We start from the raw sequence: 16,303 nt of genomic DNA on the forward strand, positions 1-16,303 counted from the left end.
TAAGAGGTCGATTGACCCTTTTGTTATAGAAGAAAAAACACAACGATTCAAAGTCCACCGTGAGAACGACCTCTACAATAATTTAACAAAATTTTTATTCCATCATCGCTTAAATAGTAGAAACTGTAAATTATGATCACATACTTACTCGTAAGTTTAGCCAATTTAAACAGTGCATTTAAAATAAAGAGACCCGTTCACGGCAGAACTAGCTACACGTACGCGTAAGGACTGCTAAATGTAGTGTCAGCTTAAAGTATCAAATATCACTGTTCATTCACCTCTAGCACAAGCAAGGATGAATCGGATCCTCCATCCGATTTAAATGGTTTCGTTTCTTTGGCACATTTTTAAAATCTGAATAACAAGCTCGATTAGCCTAAGGTTTTCAAGTGACAATGTCGAAAACTATTAAGTGTGCCCCTTTAACTAAGCTTTATGGAAATAATTTGGGAGGTTATAAAAAAGCACATACAGACAATAAAGTTTTAAAGCTCAATCAGAGGCAAACGATATTTGTAAAAGCTTAAAACGGAAATGAACTTTGACTTTCAAGTCGAGCAAAAAATTTCTGAATGGAAAAGAAGAAATAGTATCTTTTTCAATTAATCAAATTAAATTGGTAAATTAAGACAAATCATAGTCGGTTGGTGGGGGGGGGGGGTTAAAGAAATGTGACGTGGTTTTCAGGGGAGGGATCTTAGAAAACGTGACGAAGCGTGATCTGGGGGGACGGGGGGGTCAGAAATTGCCATTTTCTGCGTGACGTAGTTTATGGTCCCATAATAAAAGTATTTGTTTAGCAATAATGAAACTTCATTATAATTATTTTTTATCTTGAACAATTCGTATTAAATTTCTGTATAGTTTAATAGCAAAACGATCTGAACTGAATCATCTTAACAGCCAATTTTTATATCGACGTTTTTATTTTATAAAGCTTACTAGACCATGACGCGATTTGAAGCGTTACTTAGCCTATGCGTTTGAAAAATCGTGCCATAGTGACATCTGGCGACGTTATTAACGTGGGAAAACACATTCAAAACGCAGTGGTAGCGTAAGTTCATATGTTATGTTCCATAAGTTTGTTACTGGTTACTGAGAGCTTGTAATGCAGTGACGTGGTAACGTCAAAGATTATCGTAAAGCGACGCCTGGTGAGGCGCAGTAAAAGGCTTAATACAGACTAAATAGGAAGATGAGCTGTAAAACTTAGTATAGTCAATTCTCGCTTGTCGTTCTCGAACTACCTCTCAGAAAGTCTCTAAGCATGGCATTACGAAGTATTGCTAGTGCTTTACTAATGGAACATAGTTTATAAATTTATGATTAAGCTATGCTAAAGCTAGCACAATGAGTCCACATATCTAAATAAAAATTTGATTTATCGTTAAATCGACAATATTATAATAATTTTCTTATATTCAAACTAGTTTTAGTCGTTATGGTTGAAATTTAGGAACTTAAGTGTTTAAGGGGGAAGAGTACTTAAAATGATCTGTTTTAGTTCGAATCAAGCATCTATAATTATAATTTTACATAGATGAAATTTTTTTCGTATATATTCCGAACCTTTCTCTAGCGATTAAAATATTTTTCATTGGTATTAAACCAATATTTAAGTAAGAATAATTATTCCGGCGGAGACTGTTTTTGGATGTAGTTATTCGAATCCAACGATGGCAATAATTATCACAATTTTTTGACTGATATATCGATGTATAGGGCTTTCACAGCTTTATAAATTAAAGTGATTTTTATTTCAATCAGACCATTAATGCCAATGTTATAAGAGAAAAACTGAAAAAAAGGCAATTAACTCATAGATGGCGCTCATTCTACAAAGAGTTAATAAATAAACCTCTTTGAAAATGTAGGAAGGTTTCCTCCTACAGTCCTACTACAGCAAAATTCCCCCTGATATTTATGAGATGATGGAAGGGGTGGGAATAGTATGTCACTCTTCTGCCGCACCTGCATTACGGTTTATTGAAAGGGTTTTCAATCCCTTTTGTTATCATGTTTAGGCATACGACCGTGGGGGTCGGATATTAGTGAAAAGAATTCGCCATGTTTCTGAATTAGGTACGAGAATTCGCAGCACTGTCCAACCTCTCCCATATAATCCGAGTTTGCGCTTCCATTTACCTTATCTTAACAGATCTTACCATAAATCTAGGAGGTTAAAAAATTGGTTGCTAAAACTCATTTTCTATTCAATTCGGGCTTGTTAGTCTTGTGCATTTTACGCTTGTAGTGGACTAGAAGCAGAAGTGCACAATCCCTCTTAGCTATAGTATATTTGTAGTTTTTATTTAAACCTCGCTTGATTACGTTACTGTTTTTGAACATGGATAAAACCCAGGAATTATTAAATAATGACAATAAAATTCAATCGTCCATCGCTAAAGTTTTAAACCGAAAAAAACGACCGCCCAGTAAAACTTTGTCCAGAAAGAAAAAACATAAGGAATTCCGAAAGAAAATTTTGAGTAAGAAAACCACTCAAGTAGCTTTCAATGCATTGGAAACTCAGAAATTTCCAAGCTTAGAAACGATTCCTTTTGAGACCAATTTCTCTGAAGCCACTTTGCAAGGCGTGGTACCAGAAACTTCATCCGTGAGTGATTTGAATATGTCATTGGTCGTTGATGATGGTCAGAATATGGTCCCACACTTTAGGGACAGTGTGATTCTGGCAACAACAAACTCTTCGATTTCAAAACCCATATCTTGCCCGTTGATTAATCTAAAAAATTACTCCAACAAAGGACTGTGGAGGGCCGATAAAACTAGTTCAGAACGGCAGCAGAAAATTCCGTCCATAACGACACCGACTAACAGAAAATCTGTTTTATTTACTACTTCAACCCCTAAAACTGACTATATTGCGCCACCCAAATTGAGTGAATTGGAATTAAAAAGCATAGAGGAAGGATTTTCATTATCAGAGCCGCTGCCAGAGTTGACAGTTGAATACAATCCACCTCATCCCATGCAAGACAAAAACGCGCAACTTTTAGAAGGAAGACGCATTGTTGACATAAAACATTTCATCAACCAAGTTAGAAGCCTCGAAGTTCATCGCTGCCACAAAGACACTAGAGGGTCATTCAAGTTTGTAAAAGAAATAAGATACGGTTTCTATTCTTATTTATACTTCGAGTGTGCGTACTGCACCAAAAGTGTGAAAGTTACCACGGACTCAGTTGAATTAAAGCAAACTGGAGAAACTAAGGACCTAACAATAAATGACTCAGTCGTCTGGGCATCTATGAGCACTGGAGGAGGTCATGCGAAACTAGATGAGCAATTTTCCGTAATCGGTCTTCCTGTATTATCAAAGAAACGCTTCATTAAGACAGAAGAAAAACTCGCAACGGTAAGTACCATAGTTATAATGCATAAGGTTTTTTTTGCGAAGTGCACGTGAAAATGTTTAAAAACAAACGTCACACCTCCTTATAAAACCATATTGCTTCTACTCTCCATTATCTTCTGCCTTAACTTTTAATACGATTTATATTATATTTACGATTTTCTAAGAAATGGGAAGAAGTTTTCTATGAAGAAATGCTGTCAGCTGGGAAAGAAGAACTTCGAATGGCAACTGAAGCGGGAGACGTTCATGAGGGTGTCCCTTTTATTACCGTTATTGTAGATGGTGGATGGTCCCACAGGAGTTACGGTCACCGTTACACTGCTAACTCGGGGGTAGCAGTGATCATTGGAAAAAGGTCGAAAAAACTTCTCTGGTTAGGAGTCAAAAATAAGTATTGTGCAGCGTGTGAGTTTTGTAAGAGACAAGGTAAAAACCCTGCCAACCATGTTTGCTATAAAAACTGGAGCGGACCATCAGCCAGCATGGAGGCTGACATTCTAGTAGAAGGCTTTCGACAGAGTGAAGCTATGCATGGATTAAGGTATAAAAAATTTATCGGCGATGGCGATTCCTCCGTGTATAAGAAAATTTTACAGAACGTAGCATATGGCACAAAAGTTTCCAAAATTGAATGTTCTAACCACGCGGTGAAGAATTTTACTTCACATTTGTACAAACACTCTGCTTTGTCGGCGGAATACAAGCGATACCTCAATCCAGAAAAAATTAGGAAAATGACTAGAGCAGCTAAAGGAGCAATTTTTCACGCGTCCAAAAATAGGGAGACTGTTTCTGACCTGAAAGCTGACTTAGTTAACATTCCAAAACACGTTTTTGGCAACCATAAGCACTGTCGGACTTACTTTTGTGAAAATAAAAACGATAAGAGAATGATCATCCCGCGTAATCTATACCTTAAAATAATGTCTACTGTAAACAATTTGGCGGCCAAAGCTGACAAGCTAATCACAGACGATACCAGCAACAGAGCCGAAAACTACATGTCCCTGCTTGCCAAGTTCAATGGAGGAAAACAAGTGGATCATGGGAAGAAAAACAGTTTCCAAGGAAGATGTTTTGGAGCCGCATGGAATCAACATCACGGTAGAATGTGGCATAGGCAGCTTTGGAAAAAAATGACAACTAAAAGTCCTAATAGTTTTTTGAAAAAACACATTGAGAAAAACCGTAAGCATTTGGAAGCTAAGAAACGGTCTCTAGCCAGAGAATTTACCAAAGAGGAAAGACAGAGGAAGCATCTTATGAAAGCTAAGGAGGTTGCCGAGGGTCAAGCTGATTATGGACCGAATTGCCAGCAACCCGACATACCAGCCGAAGAGTTTGAAAGACGAAAAAACCGTTTATTATCCAATTTGTCAGTTGACGAACTGAAGCGCGCCAAAATTGAAGAGAGCACTCGCGGGCAAGCTAGTAATGAAACTTGGCTAGAAGAAAGAAGACAACGTTTAACTGCCTCCAACTTTGGAGCTGTGTGCAAGAGACGCGAATCTACAAAGAGCGAAAATCTAGTCAAACGTCTTTTATACTCTCCACTCATTAGCACACCAGCAATGGAATATGGTAAGGCTAACGAAGAAGTGGCCATAGACTCTTACACTGCTGCAAATGACACCCCTGTGGTTCAAAGCGGGATATTTATTGATCTGGACAAACCATACCTTGCCGCCTCACCGGATGGTCTCATAGATGATGATGGTCTCGTTGAAGTGAAATGCCCAAAATCCATTGAAAACATTGAACCGCTTGAGGCACCAGATTTCGTCAAAGGATTTTGTTGTACGAGGGAAAACAATAGATTGAAGTTACGTAGAAATCACAATTATTTCTATCAAGTACAGGGACAACTTCACATCACCCAAAGAAATTATTGCGATTTTATCATTTGGAGTCCCAAAGGGACATCTATAGAGCGAATATATGCGGATGAAGAATTTTGGTGTAAGAAGATGAGTCCCTTTCTTGACAGATTTTACCTGGAATGCCTCCTTCCAGAAATTATTGACCCCCGCCAAACACGAAACATGCCGTATCGGGAGCCAGACTTCATCAAAGAAGCCATGAATAAACAGAAAGGAAAAGCGAAAAGTGATGAACCAAAGTCCAAAAAACGAAAACACGTCAATGATGCAAATCCAGACTTTCAAGGTCAAATCATTTTAGAAAAGCCACAAACGAAGGACAAGCCGTGTCAAGATATTTCCAATGCGAGTCTAGAGAGAAAATCTAAAGTTTCAAAGAGAAATCTAAAAAAGACTCCACAATCGACAGATGAGTCTAAGATAATGAAGACAAGAAGGAAATGTACCTTGAAAGTTCCTGAAAAGCCTCAGTCGAAAAATGGCTCTAAAATAGTCAAATCAGAGCGAAACAATACTTCAAAGTCAACTTGAAACTTTAAAACTAAAATGCAATACTGTAATTCTTCAAATAAGCTTTAAAAAATTAAAAAAATTACTATGTTAACTTTAAAACCGTTAATAACAATTAAGTCAATTCTAAACCTTCCAACTTTTATAATCGGTTCAGATATTTTTGTAGAAAAATCGAGGGGCTAATCACTCTGCTTTCCTGTACATCGAGTACAGATTATGTGTTATTGATTTCCTTACAGCGTGTACACCGATGATGTTAAGTGACTAGACCCTCGAGAAAAATAAATAGCAAAAAATGTTAAGATAACTGAAAATACTATGGCACAGGACGATCGAACGCACCTTCCCCTTTCAATGAAAATAACCTGTTGGTTTTACAATACATAAAGGGGAAGCTCTAATCCCTGCTTGGGGCGGTAGTTCTCCAGTGCCTGGTGCATGGTATTTTGAAAAACTTTGGACCACCTTGAATAGGCTAGCTTTTTCTTATACTTTTCGACACAGCAGGTGTTTTGAAGATGTCTATTTAAGCCTGTCTCACCATAGGTATTCAGCGTCGTCACTCGTTCAAAGCACTTACTATCAATAGCATCGATTGAGTTATCTTATGGGTAAGAGGAATTGAATTCCGGTTATGGGATAGCTTATAGGAAGAAACCTTCTAAATTTCCCCTATAAGCCCTACTGCAAAGGGGGGCGAGCGGAGTCATCCCCCGCGCACCTGAGCGCCATCCATTGAAAAAGATTCGAACTTTTGCACTCATATCGTGTCGTCAACAATTATTATCTTATTGAAATAAAAATTAAATACGTTAATAATTTTAATTAAAATCTATAGCCTTATTTTCAAACTATGAAATATGGTAGTATCAAAGAGCAGCGTTTATATAACATGTGGATTGAGTGTTAATTTTTATAACCACTTGCGACTCAGTCTAGTGAAACAACTTCTCCGCATTTGAAACTTGATAATTGGTTGAATTGCTGATTTTTTTCAATGATGAAGATTTTTTGAATATTGTGGTAACATGCTTTATTGGCTTTGCGTTTGCCGGTAAGTTTACGTGCAAATCATAATTTACACATGAAGAAATGTATCCAATATTGCATGCCTTTTCTTCTCTCCAAAATTTTATTTATTTTACCTTTCCAAAAGCGTTTAAAAAGGGCTTCAAATTACCTATTGTAAACTAGACGATATTTTTTTATTGCAATTTTTGAATCGACCCATTTAAATATTATAAAACAATACCCAATTTCAATATTATAGTTATTTATTACCAATTGTATTCAAGACAATAGAAATTTTCAACAGAAGTAGTCACATTTTCAAACACGTTCTTATTCAAGTTAGCTCGTGAAACAAACTTCTCTCCAAATTTGAAACTAGATTTTTGGTTAAATTTGCAATTCTTTTCAACGATGAAGACTTTTTTTAATATTTTGATAATATGCTGTATCGCCATTACGATCTCCGGTAAGTTTAAGTGCAATTCAAAAGTTAATCATGAAGAAATGTAATCAATGATTTCTTCGCGCTGGTGCAAGAGCCGCGTTTCCACTTGAAACCGATTTTTAAAAACAATAAAGAATTTCTCGAATAGACCATTTCGATGTAACTGAAAACTACCTTCTATCTCACTTTTTTAGCTCCTGCGCAGTAGTCTTTTTGAATCATGAGAGTGCGCTGAGACCCTTGTACATCCCGATACTAAGGGTTACCTACCACCATTTTTTACGTCGAAAATTTCAGTGTGTTTTGTCCAAAAGGTCTAGGGTAAACGAGACTTTAGCAGCGACACAAGTTATACTAATGTTGAAGTCAGTTTCTGTTGTGTTACTACTATCTTGCGTCAACTGACTGTAAGTAAGGAACAGATAGATTCAACCGATGCGCACCTCTATAATTAGCTTCGAAATTCATTCAATCCCAGTTGATCTCTATTTGATAGAATATAAGCTTGATATAAGCCCCGTCCCTACATAATTGATTTTAAATCCCAAAAAACACGCTAGGTCTTTCTCGGCGCATGCACATTTATTCTTTTTCCAATGTGCCTCTTGCTCTGAGGTTGATGGTTGCAAGTAAATGAACAATACCGGTAGATTTGTTAATTTTATTTTCACGTAGATTTTGCGGTAAGCTTCAGAAACGACACAAGTTGCCCTCCCAGAAGTCAGCTTGAATACAGCTCTCCACACACCGGGGATCCTGGGGATTACTATGAAAGTTCCGACGCTCCTAAACCACAGAAAATATGCGTTTGCGCTTGCAGAGAACATCATCACTGTGAAGGCTACCAATGTTCTGGATACACACCAGAGGTCTTTTGCTGTTTCACCTCTTGTGGCAAGAAACATGTTGGTGAATGCGGTTGCAGAAGACCCGTATCCGGACGTTGATGATTGCCCTCATTTCCAACACCGTGATTCTGTAATGAATTTGTAGACATAATAAAAGTATTTGTTTAGTACTAATAATACTTCATTGCAACTCTATTTTATCTTGAACAATTCGTATTAAATTTCAATAAAGTTTAATAGCAAAATGATCTGAACTGAATCATCTTAACGGCCAATTGTTATATGGACGTTTTCATTTTATAAAGCTTACTAGACCATGACGCGATTTGAAGCGTTACTTAGCATATGGCGACGTTGTTAACGTGGGAAAACACATTCAAAACGCAGTGGTAGCATAAGTTCATAAGAAGTGTTCCATAAGTTATCGACGTTTTCATTTTATAAAGCTTCCTAGACCATGACGCGATTTGCAAGCGTTACTGAGCATAGGCGTTTGAGAAATCACTCCATAGTGACATCTGGCGACGGTATTAACGCGAGAAAACCCATTCAAAACGCAGTGGTAGCATTAGTTCATAAGATATGTTCCATTAGTTTGTTACTTGTTACTAAGAGCTTGTAATGCAGTGACGTGGTAACGTCTAAGATTCTCGTAAGCGACGCCTGGTGAGGCGCAGTCAAAGGCTTAATACAGACTATATAGGTAGACGGACTACAAAACTGAGTGTAGTCAATTCTCGCTTGTCGTTCTCGAACTAGCTCTCAGAAAGTCTCTAAACATTACGAAGTATAGTTAGTGCCATACTTGTGGAACATATCTTATGAATTTACGATTAAACTAAGCTAAAACTCGCACATGGAGTCCACATACCTAAATAAAAAATTATATATCGTTAAATTGACAATATTATAATAATTTTCTCATATTAAAACTAGTTTTAGTCGTTATGGTTGAAATTTAGGAACTTTTGTGTTTAAGAGAATAATTTACACTCATATCGAGTCGTCAACAAATATTATGATTTACATCTTATTGAAATAAAAGAAGTTAATACGTTTATAATTTTAATTAAAAGCTATGGCCTTATATTCAATGCGATGTAATTCAAGCAAAGAATTATGGAAGTGTCAAAGTACATAGTGCATATAACACGTCGATTGAAGTTACTCTTTATAACCACTTGCAACTCAGTCTAACGAAACAACTTCACCGCATTTGAAACTTTATAACTGCTTGAATTTGTGATTCTTTTCAGTGATGAAGATTATTTTGAATATTGAAGTAATATACTGTATTGTCTTTGCGATTGCCGGTAAGTTTGCCTGCAAATCATATTTTGCACATGAAGAAATGGAACCAATATTGCATGTCTTTTCTTTTCTCTAAAATTTTATTTATTTCGACTTTTGCAAAACGATTCAAAACGGCTTCAAATGGCCTATTGTAAACTAGACGACGATATTTTTTATTGCATTTTTTGAACCGACCCATTTAAATATTAAAAAACAATACCAAATTACAATATTATAGTTATTTAATACCAATTGTATTCAAGACAATAGAAATTTTCAACAGAATTAGTTACATCAGGGATAGATAGACTTTTTTAAGACGGAATTCCCAACGGTTAATATTTACTTCAGTCCGACTCATAGACGAGTACATAGCCCCTTCCTTCAACACGTAACCAAAAAATTAAATTTTCTTATTGGCTCACTAAAACTACGTATTGGTGACGTTGCTGACAAGGAGGGCCAATAATACGTAATTCCTGTTTACATCTGTCGCTATGACTACGACCCCTCTTGCGTTGTACCAGAGCCCACTCGATCCGCGCTCCCGGACGCTGCGCTGCTCGCGCTATATAGCGCGAGCAGCTTACGTCGTGATGCGCGTGATCGAGTGGGCTATGGTTGTACAGAAAAGCATCTTTACAGGGGTTCAAAATGAAGCTGTCTAAAAGCAAGGGCACGGAAATTATTCGGGAATTGTTTTTAATAGCAATTAAGAGGTAGGGAATTTATTGCCGGTGTTTTGGATTTGGAGTACATCTGTAAAGGGTGAAAAGTGTTCGCTAATTCTTTCTAAAGCCAATCATGTCTACTATCCTCATAATTTTGTAAGCGAATTTGATGAAGTTAACCAAGGCTTAGTGAATGGCCAGGAGTTTTGTGAGCTTAGTGTTTTGTTAAAACCTGTTCGTGTTGTAATATCTATGAAGGCTTTTAAAGCATCACTACAACTTCATCAAAGAGAAATAAATCGTATTTCAAAATGTGTTTTGATTTCAAGCCCTATGTCTTGTGTTACTTCCATTTTTAAACAATGTTCTTTCAAAAATTACAATCGGAGCCCAATCCATTCCAACTTGGCAGACGACGTTTATTTGACCCGGATATACATACAACGCCATAATGAAAATAAGACCCGCCTCTTCTTTCATACCCCCCCCGTCACGGGTAAGGGGGTCGTGGACTAGGACGCGCACCCGAATAACCCTGTTACCCATTCCGTCTTAAAAAAGTCTATCTATCCCTGGTTACATTTTCGAACACGTTCTTATTCAAGTTGGCTCATGAAACAAACTTCTCCAAATTTGAAACTAGATTATTGGTTAAACTTGTGATTCTTTTCAACGATGAAGATTTTTTTTAATATTTTGATAATATGCTGTATCGCCATTACGATCTCCGGTAAGTTTACGTGCAATTCAAAATTTAAATGTAACCAATGATTTCCTTCAAAAACTTATGTGGCACGCTGCTGTAAGTGCCGCGTTTACACTTGAAACCGTTTGGAAAGACCTAACCCATCTTTCGTCATTTTGAAATAATCAACATTGGCATTGTCAAACAATTCACCCGGTTAGAATGCGGCTACCCTCAAGTTTATTTTTAATTTGATTGACGAAGTCCTGGAAGCCGATTTCTTGGAACGCCTATTTAGGGAAATATTTTCTTTATAGACCGGTTTGTCGGGCTGGCGCGAAGGGATGGGCAATACGGGCACGGTAGCTATATATATGTTCATACTACCGTCACAGTTTAACGGCTTGGATCCTGAACAACGCCTGAATTTAATATTTTTCGGTTCATTTGATGTACCTTAATGCTTTTGGGGGGTTGCACATAAGTCAATTTGGCTTAGCAACCCTATCCCTCCAATAAATAAATAAATAAATAAATACGGAAAGGACACTATGTGTAAAGGCTAGGTCGCTGTTATTTATTTATAGTTGTCGTTAAAAACAACTCATGACCCTTCACTTCAATCTATATCTCTATAAATCAAAGTCCTGACTGACTGGCTGATAATCAATGTCCAGTCCAAACCGCTTGCCCTAGAAGGCTGAATATTTGCAGGAACGTTACTCATAAGTAGTAGGCGCGTACTAAGAAAGATTTTTCCAATCCGCCGCCATCCTAAAAAATCGCGTCCAGAAATATAAAAACTCTTCTCTACGCAACAAAGTCCACGCGGTTTAACCGATTTCCTGTAACCTATAGACGGGCTGAATGGTCTTTTGGGTTCGATTTGTTGCCATCTTTTTAAATGGCGGCCAGAAATTTAAAAACTCTTCTTTATGGAATAGTGTCCGCATGAAAAGTAATAAAAAATGTCCCGACGGGATGACAGGCACCGCTGAGTGCCTTCGCTCCTAGGGTGCTACAAAAATATTAGTCATCAGTAAAATCTACCCATTCTTTTTATCATTTTGATGGAAGTTCTTACTACACGTGAGCGACGCCGCGGTTAATAGCAAGTGTGTATATATATATAGTTGTTATAGTAATTAAATCTACGTTGTGAAAGACATACTTGCTTTTTAGATTATGATCTGAGAGTGTGTATGTTTGTGGCTTGTCTGTGGAGGCTGGACAGACGAAAAGTCCTTTTTAGTTAGTTGTGATAAGACCTTAATGTACCCCAACAGTTGGGCCATCTCGAATATTACCTTAGCGAGTTAGAAAACATGAATACTGTACTTCATTAGCACATACGAAACACGCCCTCCCCACCCCCAACCAAGTCACGTAAAATATTTTTACGTCACTTGATCTTTTTCCAATGGCCTCTGAAGTTGTTGGTTGCCGGTAAATGAACAATACCCGTAGATTTGTGAATTTTATTTTCACGTAGATTTTGCGGTGAGCTACAAAAACGAAACAAGTTGCCCTCCCAAAGTCAAGCTTCAATGCGAAATAGCCCACTTAGAGGAGTACGGGCGTTACGGTTCTCCGGACCCACCGATAAGGTGCTTTTGCGCTTGCAGAGAAAATCCTGACTGTGAAGGCTACCCATGTTCTGGCGACACATCAGAGGTCTTTTGTTGTTCCATCTCTTGTGGCAAGATGAATATTGGTGAATGCGGTTGCAGAACACCCGGATCCGGACGTTGATGATTGCCCTCTTCCCAAGACCGTGATTCTGTATTGTATTTGTAGAAATACTAAAATTATTTGTTTAGCAGTAATAAAACTTCATTATAATTCTTTTTTATCTTGAACAATTCGTATTAAATTTCTGTATAGTTTAATCGCAAAATTATCTGAACTGAATCATCTTAATTGTTATATCGACGTTTTAATTTTGCAAAGTTTACTAGGTATTGGCACGTTTTGATGAGTTGCTTAACATATGCGTTTGAAAAATCACGCCATAGCGACATCTGGTGACGTTATTAACGGGTGAAAACACATACCCTACGCAGCGCTTCAAAACGTGAAAAAGTGGTAGCATAAGTTCATATGGTATCGGTACCGGTTCATCCCTAGTTTCTTGCTCTTACTGATATCAAGAAGCGATACCAAGTTTACAAGGGAGAAGATATAAGATGCCTAAGTATTCGCGCGCCATAGTCCCAGTCCCCGTTTCAAATTACAAGGGGGGGGGACATAAAAGGAGGCGGGGCTATTTCGGCTCTCCTCAGTCGGAAAATACGTAATTTTCGTTGTTCGCGTCGCGCTGACGTGGGTTTTCAACTTTTCAAGAACCAATGAGATGTTGCATCTTCATATAGTCAAGGTATCAAAACTTCGTAAAATTTATTGGTCAAAATGTCCAATGACCCCCTTAGTTTTTAAAACAATTATGGGGCATATTAAAATTTTATTGGACAATGTCCAGTTTCCTGTGCTTATTTCCGGGCCTGTTCACGAGATGACCGGTCGAAAAGTCTGAATATACCTTAAAACATTCAAAAATATTACGCATCTAGATTTTTGGATTCATTACTTAAATTCTTTCCTTTAACTTTGGACAATCAAGTGAAAAGCACAATTTGATTTTTTCAATTATTTATTTCACATAGATTTTGCGGCAAGCAGCAACTACAACAGCACAATTTGCCCACCAAATACTGAGCGTGAATGCTTGAATTACTACGTAGATTATCACCATGATAAACCTACAGTAAAATGCGTTTGCACGTGCGCTAAATACCCCCAGTAGCACAAGCCTTCCGCATAACAGTCGGTTAAAGGTCGAATAGTCGGTTTACGGTCCAGTCGGCTGTACCATGCTTATACCGACACTTTTCCGACTCATGAAGCCGACTACTTCTTTTAGTTGGCAATGCCGACATCTATCTGACAATTGGAACTGAGATGGTTTAAAGTAGGCTTGCCTACCGTCTAGAAAATTCTAACTTATTTTTTGCCAATTGATTACCGACTCTCTCGCTCTAGTCGGTATTGTGACGTTTAAGAAGAGTAAAATTAAAAGCAAAGTTATGCTTAGGCCGTTTAGTAACCGACATTTATCCGACAGTTGGAACTGAGATGGTTTAAAGTAGGCTTGCCTACCGTCTAGAAAATTGCAACACATTTTTTGCCAATTGATTACCAACTCCCTCGCTAGTCGGTATTGTGACGTTTAAGAAGAGTAAAATTAAAAGCAAAGTTATTCTTAGGCCGTTTAGTAACAGACATTTATCCGACAGTTGGATCTGTGGTGGTTTGCAGTAGGCTTGCCTACCGTCCTAAACATGTAACCCATTTTTGCCAATTGATCACCAACTTCTTCCCGCTAGTCGGTATTGTCACGTTTAAAAAGAGTAAAATGAAAAACAAAGTTGTTGGTATATATATATATATATATATATATATATATATATATATATATATATATATATATATATATATATATATATATATATATATATATATATATATATATATATATATATTTATATTATAAACAAGCAGAAGTTGATAATACTATATTTTTGGTAACACTAGAAACATAACGTTACAAAAAACTGCAAAGCAAGAAAACACATCTGATTTTCTAGTTTGAATTATCCCTCCTGTAATTTCTCGGGTCAGGTGTCACGCCTCTGTTCTGTTGGCGTAACTAAGGTAACGTTATGCACGTCATCATCGAAGAGGGCGCTGCTAGTGCGAAAGCAAGTCAGTCTTTCCAGTATCTATGACACGGCTGGGTCGTTAGAATGTTTAAACGAGATTTTAGTGGTCGAAAATGATTAGTTCTAGGCTTGCTAACTTTTAATTTCATCGCTAAGTTTCTTTGTCATACTATATAAACTAGAAACGTCTTCGTTTGTCACGTAAGGTTTGAATTTTGTTATTGAATTATCAATTTATCTACCTCATAGAGCCAGTTTTATGCATAAGCCTTTGCTTTTTACCTAGCTTCTCATCTGCTGGGAACCACACCCCAATAAAAAGAAACCAAAACATAAACGTTTATGTATACCTTCAGTTTCTTTGTGTGAATATAAAAGAAGCAAGTGTGTTGGCCCGGGCGCTTGGAGTTCAAAAACCTTATTTTAAAGATTTTTGGTTGTGAAAATAATACTGAATTCCAAAATAGATCTCAATTTGTTTTAGTTACAGAATTTTTATGCGGTTTCAAACATTTTAAGAGAAAAATGTGTGAAATAATACCTTTAGAATTGTATGTTTATCTTTTTCCTTAAAAAATCTGTAAGTGTATATTTTTCATTATGATTTTTGTAATTTAAGAGATAGTAACTGGCCACATCGAAGATATTAACAATGAATATTAATAAATGCTTTAATTGATGTAAATATTATACTCGCTTTACTTTTTGTTAAAACCAATTAGCTAGGCAGCTAATATTTCCATTCGACTAGTCGTGTAATATCGAATACCTTGTTTAATACTTGAAATTATTATAATTGATGCTCAACCTGTATGTTACTTGAAATATTCTAAGTACAAATTCTAAAGTGATTATCATTGAAAATATATTAAAGAAATTTCAATACTAGGTATCAGTATCCTTTAATATAAGCGAATGAAGCCTCGAGTTAAGGCTTGATCGTCGCAAAACCGTCGGGCCTCGAGTTAAGGTTTGATCGACGCAAAAGCGGCGGACCTCTAGCTGACAGGCGGTTAAGTCGACTCTCAAACGTGTTGGATGAGGGTCGTATATCATTCGTGTCGTAACAGTCGGTAAACCAGTGGGCCGTCGTCCCACCGGGCGGATATTTCGATTCTCAAACCCTTACTCTAACAGCCCTTTACCGACGATTTACCGTTCCTATACTAAAAAGCCGCGAAATCGTCGGATTGAGCGCGGCTTTAGGTAGGCATAATGACGCCGACCTATAGTCAGACAAACAGTCGTTTTATAGTCGCCTCATAACAGTAGGAAAACCGGCGGGCCGTCGTCCTTCCGGGCGTACATTTCGACTCTCAAACCCTTACTCTACCAGCCCTTTACCGACGATTTATCGTTCCTATACTAAAAAGCCGCGAAATCGTCGGATTGAGTGCGGCTTTAGGTAGGCACAATGACGCCGACATATAGTCGGCCAACAGTCGTTTTATAGTAGCCTCAAAACAGTAGGAAAACCGGCGGGCCATCGTCTCTCCAGGCGGACATTTCGACTTTCAAACCATTACTCTCCCGACTTATTAGTGACTTTTTACCAACTCGTCGGTAACACACAAAGCCGACCATGTAGGCCCTACGTCGGCAGTGCTACTGGGGACGAAGACTGTGAAGGTTACCAATGTTCTGAAGAACAGCCAGAGGTCTTTTGCTGTTTTATGAGTTGTGACAGGAGACCAATTGGCGAGTGCGCTTGCAGAGAAAAATAAACGGATGATTGATATTTTTTTCATAGATATGATTATGTATTTTTCCAAATAAAAATACAAACATTTTGAACACATAAATGTAAACTTTAATATTACCATTAAAATAACATTATGCCATAAAATTACAGC

This window comes from Phalangium opilio, unplaced genomic scaffold (genome assembly GCF_054372755.1).
Source record: "Phalangium opilio isolate 3A_F unplaced genomic scaffold, DU_Popi_V2 ptg000217l_1, whole genome shotgun sequence".
Taxonomy (NCBI): Eukaryota; Metazoa; Arthropoda; class Arachnida; order Opiliones; family Phalangiidae; genus Phalangium; species Phalangium opilio.